Source organism: Piliocolobus tephrosceles, chromosome 2, assembly GCF_002776525.5.
Source record: "Piliocolobus tephrosceles isolate RC106 chromosome 2, ASM277652v3, whole genome shotgun sequence".
Lineage (NCBI taxonomy): Eukaryota > Metazoa > Chordata > Mammalia > Primates > Cercopithecidae > Piliocolobus > Piliocolobus tephrosceles.
In genome coordinates, this window is record NC_045435.1 from 63,234,636 (window position 1) to 63,246,564 (window position 11,929).

General features: G+C 44.7%; 1 pseudogene; it reads right to left on the reverse strand.

Moving 5' to 3' along the window:
- Positions 1-11,717: 11,717 nt before the first annotated feature.
- LOC111534799 lies at positions 11,718-11,889 on the reverse strand (annotated as a pseudogene).
- Between the last annotated feature and the right edge of the window lie 40 nt (positions 11,890-11,929).

Genomic DNA, 11,929 nt, shown 5'->3' on the forward strand with positions numbered 1-11,929 from the left:
AGCTGGGACTACAAGCGCTCGCCGCCACGCCCGGCTAATTTTTTTTTTTTTCATTTTTGGTAGAGACGGGGTTTCAACGTGTTAGCCAGGATGGTCTCGATCTCTTGACCTCGTGATCCGCCCGTCTCGGCCTCCCAAAGTGCTGGGATTACAGGCTTGAGCCACCGCACCCGGCCTATTTTATTTTTCTTCACTTTGAACCAACTTTTTTTTTTAATGAAGTTCAATTTATCTAATTTTTCTTTTGATGCTTGTGCTTTTGGTTGGGGATTCCTTTTAAGGGGCAACGCCATAAAGAAGATAGGAAACTTTGAATCACTCATAAATTCTATAAAGACTGCCTACTTGATTTTATGAACAGTCACAAACCCTTCAACCCACAGTCTGGGGTGTGTATATCTTTTAGTTGGCCCACAAAGTGGCTTTGTTTTAATGGAGCTGAGAGGTAGGAGGTAAGGCTCGACTCCAGAGGTGGGGCTCAGACACAGGACCAAATTGAAGACTAGCTAAAACAGGGATGCGGGTGGAAGCAGCTTCCCATAAGATACACCCACCAGTGGGCCATGTCAGTTTACCATTGCCATGGCAATACCCAGATACTACCACCCCATTCCATGGCAACAACCCAACAACCTGGAAATTGCTACACTTTTCCTAGAAATTTCTGTGTAATCCACCTCTTAATTTGCATATCAATAAAGTAGGTATAAATATGACTATAAAATTGCCTCTGAGCTGCTACCCTGGGCACACTGCCTATGGGGTAGCTCTGCTCCACAAGAAGTAGTGTCTCTGCTGCTTTGCACTGCCACTTCAATCAAAGTCACTGTTTAACACCACTGGCTCGCCCCTGAATTCTTTCCTGGGCAAAGCCAAGAACCCTCCCAGGCTAAGCCCCAGTTCTGGGGCTTGCCTATCCTGCATCAGAGCCAAGGTTTAAAAATCTGGAATTTCAGGCCAGGCGCGGTGGCTCAAGCTTGTAATCCCAGCACTTTGGGAGGCCGAGACGGGCGGATCACGAGGTCAGGAGATCGAGACCATCCTGGCTAACCCGGTGAAATCCCGTCTCTACTAAAAAATACAAAAAACTAGCCGGGCGAGGTGGCAGGCACCTGTAGTCCCAACTTGGGAGGCTGAGGCAGGAGAATGGCGTAAACCCGGGAGGCGGAGCTTGCAGTGAGCTGAGATGGTACCACTGCACTCCAGCCTGGGTGACAGAGTGAGACTCCGTCTCAAAAAAAAAAAAAAAAAATCTGGAATTTCAGCCTCTACAGAAATATTTGAAGAAGTGGCCATATAAGGCCATCTATTCCCTCACTCTACAGGAACCAAGAAGTGGCTACCTCTTTAGCTGGGCCCTAGACAGTATTTACTATTCTCATTATTGTTAGCCTCAGAGGCCCAGTTCCTGTCTCTGTATCTTTACAATAAATCTTCTCCTTGTAGTAAATTGAATGTATTGCTTATAACCTACATACTCCCAATAAAATACATGGGAGTATTTTCTTTTAGCAGGCAGACTGTAAAAGACATTAATATGGAAAGAAGAGAGACAGCCCTCTTCCTCTTTACTCTGGTATTTCCCAATAGAGCAGTACTCTCCACCTCCCCTTCCTGTCCTACTCTGGGCTGGTGCACATGAGGTCTTTGAGGGTGGATAGAAGGAGCAGGCAGGGCAGTGGGCTCAGGACCAAATCCTTGGCCCAGTCCTGCCTCAACATTTACATTAAACCCAGGAGTCTTATTTTTAAAATGGAAACACCAGCTGCCTGGGTACTCTATTAGTCAGCATTCTCTTGGTTATGGATGGCCAAAAAAAAAAACCTTGCTCAAAGCAGCTCAGGAGAAAGGGGGGATTTACTGGCTCACATTCCCAAATCAGGGGTTCAGCAGTGTGGGCATGGGCCCAGGAATGGCTAAGGCCATGAATTGGAGCTCTCTCAACTTCCCACCCATCTCCTGCCTCTGCATTTCTCTGCAGCACTTCTGTAGTCTCTCTTCCCACAGAACTGTCTGTCAAATGCCAGAGATCACAGAGGCCTGACAATGACAACTTCCAGACTCTCATCCCTATATCCTTGGCCAGAGAAAACAGGGTGTTTTTCTTCCCAGTCCAATTTGAGAAAATCCAAGGAAAAACTCTGATTGGACCAGCTTGGGTGACCAATTGCTTTCACTCATGGACCAATCACAGCAGCCAGGGAATGGGATATTCTGATTGGCCCACCTGGGTAAGAGACCAACCCTTCCAACCATGCCTCTGGTTAGAGAGATATGGTTCTGTTATTTAGATCAAATGGCCAGGCCAGGTGCAGTGACTTACGCCTATAATCCCAGGACTTTGGGAGGCCAAGGCAGGTAATCACTTGAAGTCAGGAGTTCCAAACCAGTCTGGTCAACATGGAGAAACCTCATTTCTACTAAAAATACAGAAATTAGCTGAGCATGGTGGTGTGTGCCTGTAATTCCAGCTACTCAGGAGGCTGAGACATGAGAATCCCTTGAACCCAGGGGGCGGAGGTTGCAGTGGGCCAAGATCGCACCATTGCCCTCCTACACTCCAGCCTGGGTGACAGTGTGAGACTCTGTCTCAAAAAAACAACAAAAACCAAACCAAACAAAAAGGCTAAAGTGTGGCAGGAGGAGGAGAGGAAGACACCGGCATGAGTTGATCACTGAAGGTGTGTAGACATCCCTAGGATGCATTTCTTAATATATAAGAACTATTAGGAATGAATTTTTAAAATGATGGTCAAAGGAAGAATGTGTCTAGCACTTGCATTGTTTCAAATAGCATGCCATTTACTTTTTAATGTTTCTTGTGGTCTTGTAGGGTATTCTTTCCCCTACTTTGCAAGCAAGCAAATTAAATCCAAGATAAATTAGGTCACTTACCCAAAGTTCCCAAATGGACAAATGGCTTCACTTCTACTCAGGATAATGCTAAACTCTTCAATTGTGCCACCATTCCATGCTGTTTTGTTTTCCCCCTGGAAAGACAAAGGTTTAGAAACAGCAGGAGAATTCATCAAGGCCTCTGCTAAGCCCCTCCACCCAGACATCCAGCCCCTCATGTAGAGGAGCTCTCCATAGACCTGGATGGCAAACAGTTACCTTGCTAGTCAGCTCTGACTGATTTAAATTGGCCTAAAACAATAAAGAAAGAAGACGTGTGAAGCTGCCTCTGGGTTGAAAGATTAAAAAGAAAAAAAAAGATGCTGTGATAAATTGACAATGTCTCTGTCACGGGCAAAGGAAAGATAATTTAATTTTACCCCCAAATTACTAGACAAGAGAGTATCACCCTGATTATTTTGACCTCTAGATGATTTTTTTTTTTTTTCTATTGCTATCCAACTTTCCTTTCAACATACTTTGGAACAACATTACTTTCTTTCCTAGCATCCTTCTTCCTGTACCCCCGAGTTCCTGAAATGTTGCCATGGTTAAAACATCATTTATTAACATCCCCTTTTACTACACTTTGCTCTTCAATCTCAGGGCCTTGTGGCCACTCTGTTTCTCTTATGCAAGCAGGGATCTTACATTATTCTGTGCATATCCAGCTCCTGCATAGCTCAAAGCATGGATCTGCAGCCTGCAGCCTCTTTCTTATTTATCAAGGCTTTCCAGGAAGAGCAGGGTCTTCACCATCTTCACCAGCACAGCTTTCTCATAACCCATGCAATATATATAATCATACATAAGTAATGCATATACAAAGAGATTCTTTTGCCATTGAAAAATGCACAACTGTGCAGATCCTAGATGCATGCACACACACGGCATGATTTCTCTCTTCCTAAACCCTACAAAGAAGTGCTATAAACTCCAACTTTTTTTAGGATGTGTGTGTATGGACAGAGAGAAAGTTTCCAAATTTATAAATTCTACTCCAATCCATTAGTGAGAAATGGGTGAAAAAAAACAGTTATACAGCCATATAATGGGATAACTCACAGCCACAGTCATTCAACAAAGCAAGCAGTGGATCTACAAGTCCCAGTATAGAAAAGTCTCCACCATAGGTCATTAAGCAAGCAAAGCAAATCAGCCTGTGGAAAATTTTCAAAAGGTAACAAGGGTGTTCAAAGATAATGGGCAGTCACAGATATCAATATCCACCAACAGGGAGCAAAGCAAAGATGTATGAACAGTCCCATTTCTGATAAGACAATAATATATTAGCATGTACCTTACAAATAAATCTGAAGGCCAGGTGTGGTGGCTCATACCTTTAATCCCAGCACTTTGGGAGGCCAAGGCAAGAGGACGTTTGAACTCAGGAGTTCAAGACCAGCTTGGGTAACATGGTGAAACCCTGTCTCTACAAAAAAATAATAGTAATAATGACAATAATTTTTTTTTTAGACACAGTCTCACTCTGTCACCAAGGCTGGAGTGTAGTGGCACAATCTCGGCTCACTGCAACCTCTGCCTCCCAGGTTCAAGCAATTCTCCTGCCTCAGCCTCCTGAGTAGCTGGGATTACAGGCAACTGCCACCCTGCCTGGCTAATTTTTGTATTTTTAGGAGAGATGGGGTTTCACGTTGTTGGCCAGGCTGGTCTCGAACTCCTGACCTCGTGATCTGCCTGCCTCAGCCTCCCAAAGTGCTGAGATTACAGGCATGAACCACCGCACCCAGCCATTATAATAATTTTTTAAAAATTAGCTGGGCGTGGTGGTGCACACCTGTAGTCCCAGATACTCAGGAGGCTGAGGTTGGAGGATTATTGAACCCAGGAAGCAGAGGTTACAGTGAGCCAAGATTGTACCACTGCAGCCTGGGTGACAGAGTGAGATCCTGTCTCAATCTATCAATCAATATGTGAAAGACTATACGCCACCATAAAAAGTCATAATCCATGGGAAGTGAGATCACGAGAGATGTTTACTTTTAAGGTTACACATTTCTATAATGATTGAATTTTTATTAACAGAAATGGGTTAAAAATTTTTTAAATCTACTTCGTAGAAATGCAGGTGTCATTCAGATTTAAAATTCCACCTGAGGCCTCCCTCAGAAAGAAAGGAGGGAAGAAGGGAAAGAAGAGAGGGAAGGAGGGACGGGAGGGGAAAGGAGACAGGGAGGAAGAGAGAAGGACTAAACTAAGCTCCTTCTTTAATGTAGAATCGTAGCCACTTTGAGCCCTAGGATTATTTTCAACTATGTGCATAAACCAAAACTATCAAAGGCTAACTTTTAAAGTTGGAGATGAAATGCAGCAATGTCCTGAAATATAAAAGGCCCTATATCCAGACACAGCCTCTCTCCCTAAGTGCCTGGGGGAATTGGATTCCTCCTACGGCCTCTCCTTCCCACCTCTCTGAGGTTCCTGAGCTCCGCCTGTGTGTCGAGACACATTTTTCAGTGTCCCGGTGCAGCCCTGTGGCCTAGCAGAGCCCACACGGTTTCAGCATTCCCATTCCCCACCTCCCCGCCAGGATGACAGCGAATTCTCTCCCTACACCCCTGATATTTCCAACTGTTGTGTCTTGAAAGAGACACTCAGACTATTTGGCCCAACCATCATGGCTCAATGGAAACAGGCTTCTTTGACATCTTTTCTCTCCAGATTACTTCTCCTCTGATCACTCCTTATGCCACTGGACCCCTTCAGCCCTTGGGCAACAATCAGGCCTCACCTTGAGCCCCCCGGGGAGCCATCCTGGCGCAATCTCCTCATGGCCATTTGTCACATCTTCAGACAGGGCAGAAAGTTGTTCTTCCATCAAGCAGACTATTCATTCCCCTCCACAAATTAACTCTCCACTCCTCTCATCCAGGTTCCCGCTGTGTTATTGTTGTGACACACTCCATCCTTCCAGCCGAGGTGACTTTTCACGGTTTTCCTAGAAACCTTGGTTTGCTACCATGTATGCCTTGATTAAAAATGTGCTGTCGGGTGAAACATACCATTCAGGGGAGGGTTATTTGTTAATTAGTAAAACAAATCAGGTCAAACGTTTCTCATAAAGATTTTGCACATCTGCAACTCCGAAATGGCTTACATTTAGCTTCTTAAGTGATTTTTTATAAACAATAAACACAAAAGGAAATCTACTGTTTTTAGGCAAGTTCTAGAAGTAGTAACAGAGACCTTATTTGTTCCTGTATCAATATTTTTTCACACAATCATGCATCAAAAAAATCATTATTTTTAAACTATTGCTTTTGCTTTTGTTAGAATTTAAAAGTGGGGCAGCAGGGCGTAGTGGCTCACACCTGTAATCCTAGCACTTTCAGAGGCCAAAGCGGGTGGATCACTTGAGGTCAGGAGTTCAAGAGCAGCCTGGACAACATGGTGAAACCCCCAACTCTACTAAAAATACAAAAATGAGTCAGGCATGACTCGGAGACTAAGCATCGCTTCAACCCAGGAGGCGGAGGTTGCAGTGAGCTGAGATTGCACCACTGTACTCTAGCCTGGGTGACAGAGCAAGACTCTGTCTCAAAAAAAAAAAAAAAAAAAAAAGGAGGGTCTACCTGAGAGAGGCCGTTTGGCCCATCCTATTATTTGGGAAGGTTTTTTGCTTTGGACCATCTACCCAACATTTCATAAAATTCACATGCTTTTTGGATAAGAGGTCTTCAAGCACAGGGATTACTCCATTTATACAACACCTCTTTACCTGTTCCTAAAATTATATGGGCAAGTTGCTCACCTCTCTCATGGGCCCTGGCTGAGAGCAGGAGCCTCTTGTGTTTATTCACTGTAGCTCTCTTAGCATGGTGCCTGGCAGGCAGGAGCGGCTCAATGTGTGCTGCCTTAGTGAACTGCCACGTGCTATGTTCTATTTTTGTTCTTTTTTAATTTCTTATTTTTAGAGACAGAGTCTCACTTTGTCACCCAGACTGGAGTGCAGTGATGCAATCATGGCTCACTGCAAGCTCGACCTCCTGGGCTCAAATGATTCTTCTGCCTCAGCCTCCTGAGTAGCTAGGACTACAGGCGTGTGCTACCACACCTAGCTAATTTTTTTAGTTTTTATAGACACGGGGGTCCCACTATGTTGCCCAGGCTGGTCTTGAATCCCTGGACTCAAGTGATCCTCCTTGCTTCGCCTCCCAAAGTACTGAGATTACAGGTATGAGCCACCTTACCCAGCCATATCTTTAATCTTGATTGGTCTTCAATCAGGCCATGGCTCCCCCTAGCCTTGAGGAACTGGAACGGACAGACTGTGTCTCACTTACCTTTTTATTCCTAGAAACTGGCACAGAAGCCCTTAACACTTGAAAATTTTTTCCAACCTCCAGCTATATGCCAGGCATTGTGGAAGATACAAGGAGAAGAAAGATAGGATTGCTGCCTGTGATAACCTGCCTTTTATTTATAGTAACACTGATAAAAATTACTCAAATGCGAATGTTTAATATGGAACTGTGTTCGGTGGCTCAAGCCTGTAATCCCAGCACTTTGGGAGGCCAAGACAGGCGGATCACGAGGTCAGGAGATCAAGACCATCCTGGCTAACACGGTGAAACCCCATCTCTATTAAAAAATACAAAAAACTAGCTGGGCGAGGTGGCGGGCACCTGTAGTCCTAGCTACTTGGGAGGCTGAGGCAGGAGAATGGCGTGAACCCGGGAGGAGGAGCTTGCAGTGAGCTGAGATCCAGCCACTGTAGTCCAGCCTGGGAGATAGAGCGAGACTCCGTCTCAAAAAAAAAAAAAAAAATATGGAACTGTGTCTCAAAAAAAAAAAAAAAAAATATGGAACTGTGTTAATGCCACATATACATTACTCATTCCATTCTCCCAACAGCCCCTTGATAGAGGGTTTCTTCCCCACCCCCAACCTATCCCGCAATTTTACAATCAAAGAAACTGCAGCTCTGAGCAATTAAGGAATTTGCCTTGGTTCTAACTTGCTCTCAGCTAGAGAGGGCAGAGCAAGGATGCCCACCCAACACAATTAGGAATATTGAGCAAGACCAGGCAGTGTGTGGTTTCACACCCAGGATGATGGGAGGGCCAAAAAGGACACACCATAATCAAACAGCAGTGAGGGCCACTGTTCCAACAAAACTCCTGGGGTTGCAAGTGACAGAAATGGAAATCCAACTCAATGTGGCTTTAAAAAAAGAGAAAGGAAATTCATTGGCTCAGTATATGGAAAAGCCCAGGCATCTGAATGTGGCTGGATCCCAGATGCTCAAACAATGTCAGGAAGGCTCATCTCTAAGACTGGGCTCCGCTTTCCTCTGGGTTCCTTGCCAGGCAGGCGTCTGCTCTGATGATGGCACACATGTCACCAGCTCCAGGAGCACATCTTGCAACTTAGAATCCCCGGCCAAAAAAGAGGGCACCATTCCCAGGAACTCCAACAAAGTCCTGAGTTTGACTCTCATCCCTAAGCAAGCTGCTGTGTGTCTGACTGGCCTGGGTCATTTTCCCACCCCAGTAGGTGAGAATGAAGTTGTGGATCAATCTCCCCGAGCGGACATGGGCCTCAAGAGAAAAAGGATGAACCCCAAGGCCCTGGCCACGAACAGGCAAAGACAGCAGGCTTCAACTCTGGCCACCATATTTGTTTAGCTTCTCTCCCAGCCTGATACAATAAAATAACATTTTAAAATTAAATGTAAAGTTAGTAAAAATAATTGTTATAAATTAAATAATAAAAATTAAATTATTTACATTTAAAATATGTAAATAAAGAATATAAAGGAAAAGTTTAAATATATGAATGAAATAATTTTTTGAAACTATGAGCGGCTTTATGATAGGCTAGCTATGAGCTGTAGACTAGAAAGGGAGAAAAAGTTACCTGTACATTTTTCTTTGTCCACAAAAATAAAGGCAGAGGTCTGAGTGGGCACCAACAAACACTACAGAGGCACTTCTTATTCCAATGGCTGGGAAGTGGTGAATCAATCAAGAATCTGTCCAGATGAGATACAAAAACAAAAATATATATATACACACAATATTTTTGAAAATAAATATTTTATTGTAGAGTGATTTTAGATTTACAGAAAAGTTTCAGTGATAGGACAGAGGGTCTCCTTATACCCCTCACTTGGTTTCCCCCTTTTTTTTTTTTCAATTTGATACAGGATCTCCCTCTGTCATCCAGGCTGGAGTACAGTGGTGCAATCATAGCTCACTGCAATCTCAACCTCCTAGGCTCAAGTGATCCTCCCACCTCAGCCTCCTGAGTAACTGGGACTACAGGTGCTCACCACCATCCCGGGCTAATTTTTTTGAATCTTTTTATAGAGATGGGATTTCGCCATGTTGCCCAGGTTGGTCTCCAACTCTTGAGCTTAAGTGATTCACCCACCTTGGCCTCCCAAAATGCCAGGATTGCAAGTGTAAGCCACTGCCCCAGGCCAGTTTCCCCTTTTATTAACATCTTATGATTTGTCAAAACTAAACTGACATTGGTACATTTCACCAGTTTTTTCATTCATATCCTTTTGTTTGTTGCAGGACCCAGTCTAGGCTACCACATTGCATTGAGTTGTCATGTCCCCACAATCTCCCATGTACTGTGAGATTTTCTCAAGGTTTCTTCATTCTTTATGACCCTAACAGTCTTAAGGAGTGCTAGCCAGGTATCCTGTAGAATATCTCCCATTGTGTGTTTGACTGATGCTCTTCTCATCTTATACTGGGGCTACATACATAACATTTTGTTTTAACTTCAAATGTGTAGATTATCATCACTAGCCAGTATTTTGATGAATGATGAATACCTCTGGGGATGGGTTCCCTAATTGGAGTTGCACATCTTCCTTGCATAAACCACAGCCATAATGCACCATCTCTGAATTCTGGATTCAAGTTTGGATTACAGGCACGCACCACCACACCTGGATAATTTTTTTTTTTTTTTGTATTTTTAGTAGAGACAGAGTTTCCCCATGTCGGCCAGGATGGTCTTGAACTCCTGACCCCAAGTGATCTGCCCTCCTCAGCCTCCCAAAGTGTTGGGATTACAGGCGTGAGCCACTGCGCCCAGCCCCAAGAAACATTTTGAGGGGAGTTAGGAAGTGAGATGGGGAAGGAAGGAGTCCATCTAGATGGCATTATCAGGCCAGCTACCACTGTGGGCACCAGGAGCTTAACCCTGCTGGGCAGCTCTGGGAAGCAGTGCAGAGCATACCCCAGAGCCATCCCACCAAGGGCAAGGGGCTGGGGGCTTCTACACTGGCTCCTGCCGGATCTGGGAGGCAGATCTGGGGGTGGAAGGGGGTGGTGCTAATTCTCCAGCATTTTGGGTCGGAGTAAGGTGTGTTGGTTTACCTGAGTCAGAAAGCCCTCAGGTAAAAGGATGCCAGTGCTGGCCGTTGCAATCAGGCCTGTGTGCACTGCAATGCAAGGCAGAGAGGATGTGGGCTGGCTATGGGCAGTGTCCACTGTAGTCTTTTCACCTGGACAGTCTGTTCTGTCTAGCACTCAGCACTCCTCTCTCCCCAGCTTCTTGAATCATTCAGGCCCATCTAAGCTTACTCCTTCCTTTACTCATATCCCTGATGAGCAGGCAGTGCTGTCAGGACAGCGTAAATCTCACTTATCTGTATTTCTCACAGAGCCTAGCACGGTGCTTTGATGGGTAGAAGCTCTCTCAGTTGACCCCTACCTAGCTTACTTCCTGATTAGCTGCTGATGTAGAGTCCCTCAGCGAAGCCCCTGCCTGAGGCCCCTTGCTCACCCAGTGCACAGGCACCCGCTATACTTCCCTGCTGCTGACTCGATGCTCCACTGCTGACTCGATGCTCCCCTTGAGTGTCCTGTGTTTGTGCCTAAACTTGCTTATGTCAGCTGTGATATAATTTAGAATAAATCAACTAAATTAAGTGCATTGAATAATAAATGAATTAAATTGAACATTATGTCATCTAATTAGACACAAGTGCAAACACGGTCTCTTTTTTTGACACATGGACATGTATGTTTATTGCAGCACTATTTACAGTAACAAAGACTTGGAACCAACTCAAATGTCCATCAGTGATAGGCTGGATAAAGAAAATGTGGAACATATACACCATGGAATTACTATGCAGCCATAAAAAAGAATGAGTTCATGTCATTTGCAGGAACATGGATGAAACTGGAAGCCATCATTCTCAGCAAACCAACCCAGGAACAGAAAACCAAACACTGCATGTTCTCACTCATAAGTGGGAGTTGAATAATGAGAACACATGCACACAGGAAGGGGAACATCACACACCAGGGCCTGACGGGGGTGGGGAGCAAGGGTAGAGAGAGCATCAGAACAAATACCTAATGCATGTGGGGCTTAAAACCTAGATGGCTGGTTGATAGATGCAGCAAACCACCATGGCACATGCATACCTATGTAACAAACCTGCACGTTCTGCACATGTGTACAGAACTTGGGAAAAAAAAGAAAAGGAAGAAGTTCAAGTCCAGGCTGGGCAACACTGGTGGACCCCTTTCCTTTAAAAGGTCACCACCACCTGACTGCCAAGCTGAGATCTAAGGACCTCTAAGAAACATTGAACACGCTCTCTCTGCATGCAGATACAGAAACCGGTAGTCTCATTTTGGGTCCTAATCCTCCCAAAGCGCTGTACTCACAGCGAAAATGGAAGTGCTGAAAAGCCCACCGTGTGTCCACAGACCAGGACCCTTAAGGTAGCTGAAGGAGAAAACCGGCGTATCACAGATACCAGATATGCGAGCTACTCTGCAGTGCTCTTCCCTTCTAACCTTGCAAAGACTTTGTATTCCTCAAAGAAGTGAACCGTTCCTATCGATACGTGAAGTGGACAGAACAAGCTCCTATTACATCTCCCTACTCTAAAAACCCATCTAACATACTGTCCTCAAACACAGAATTTACGAAATGTTAAACTGATAAGAACAAATAATACACTTGCTCTTAGATAAAAGGCCGAAAAGTGATGCTGTGGCTTTACGCCCCCTCCGTTACCGTCCCACTCTCA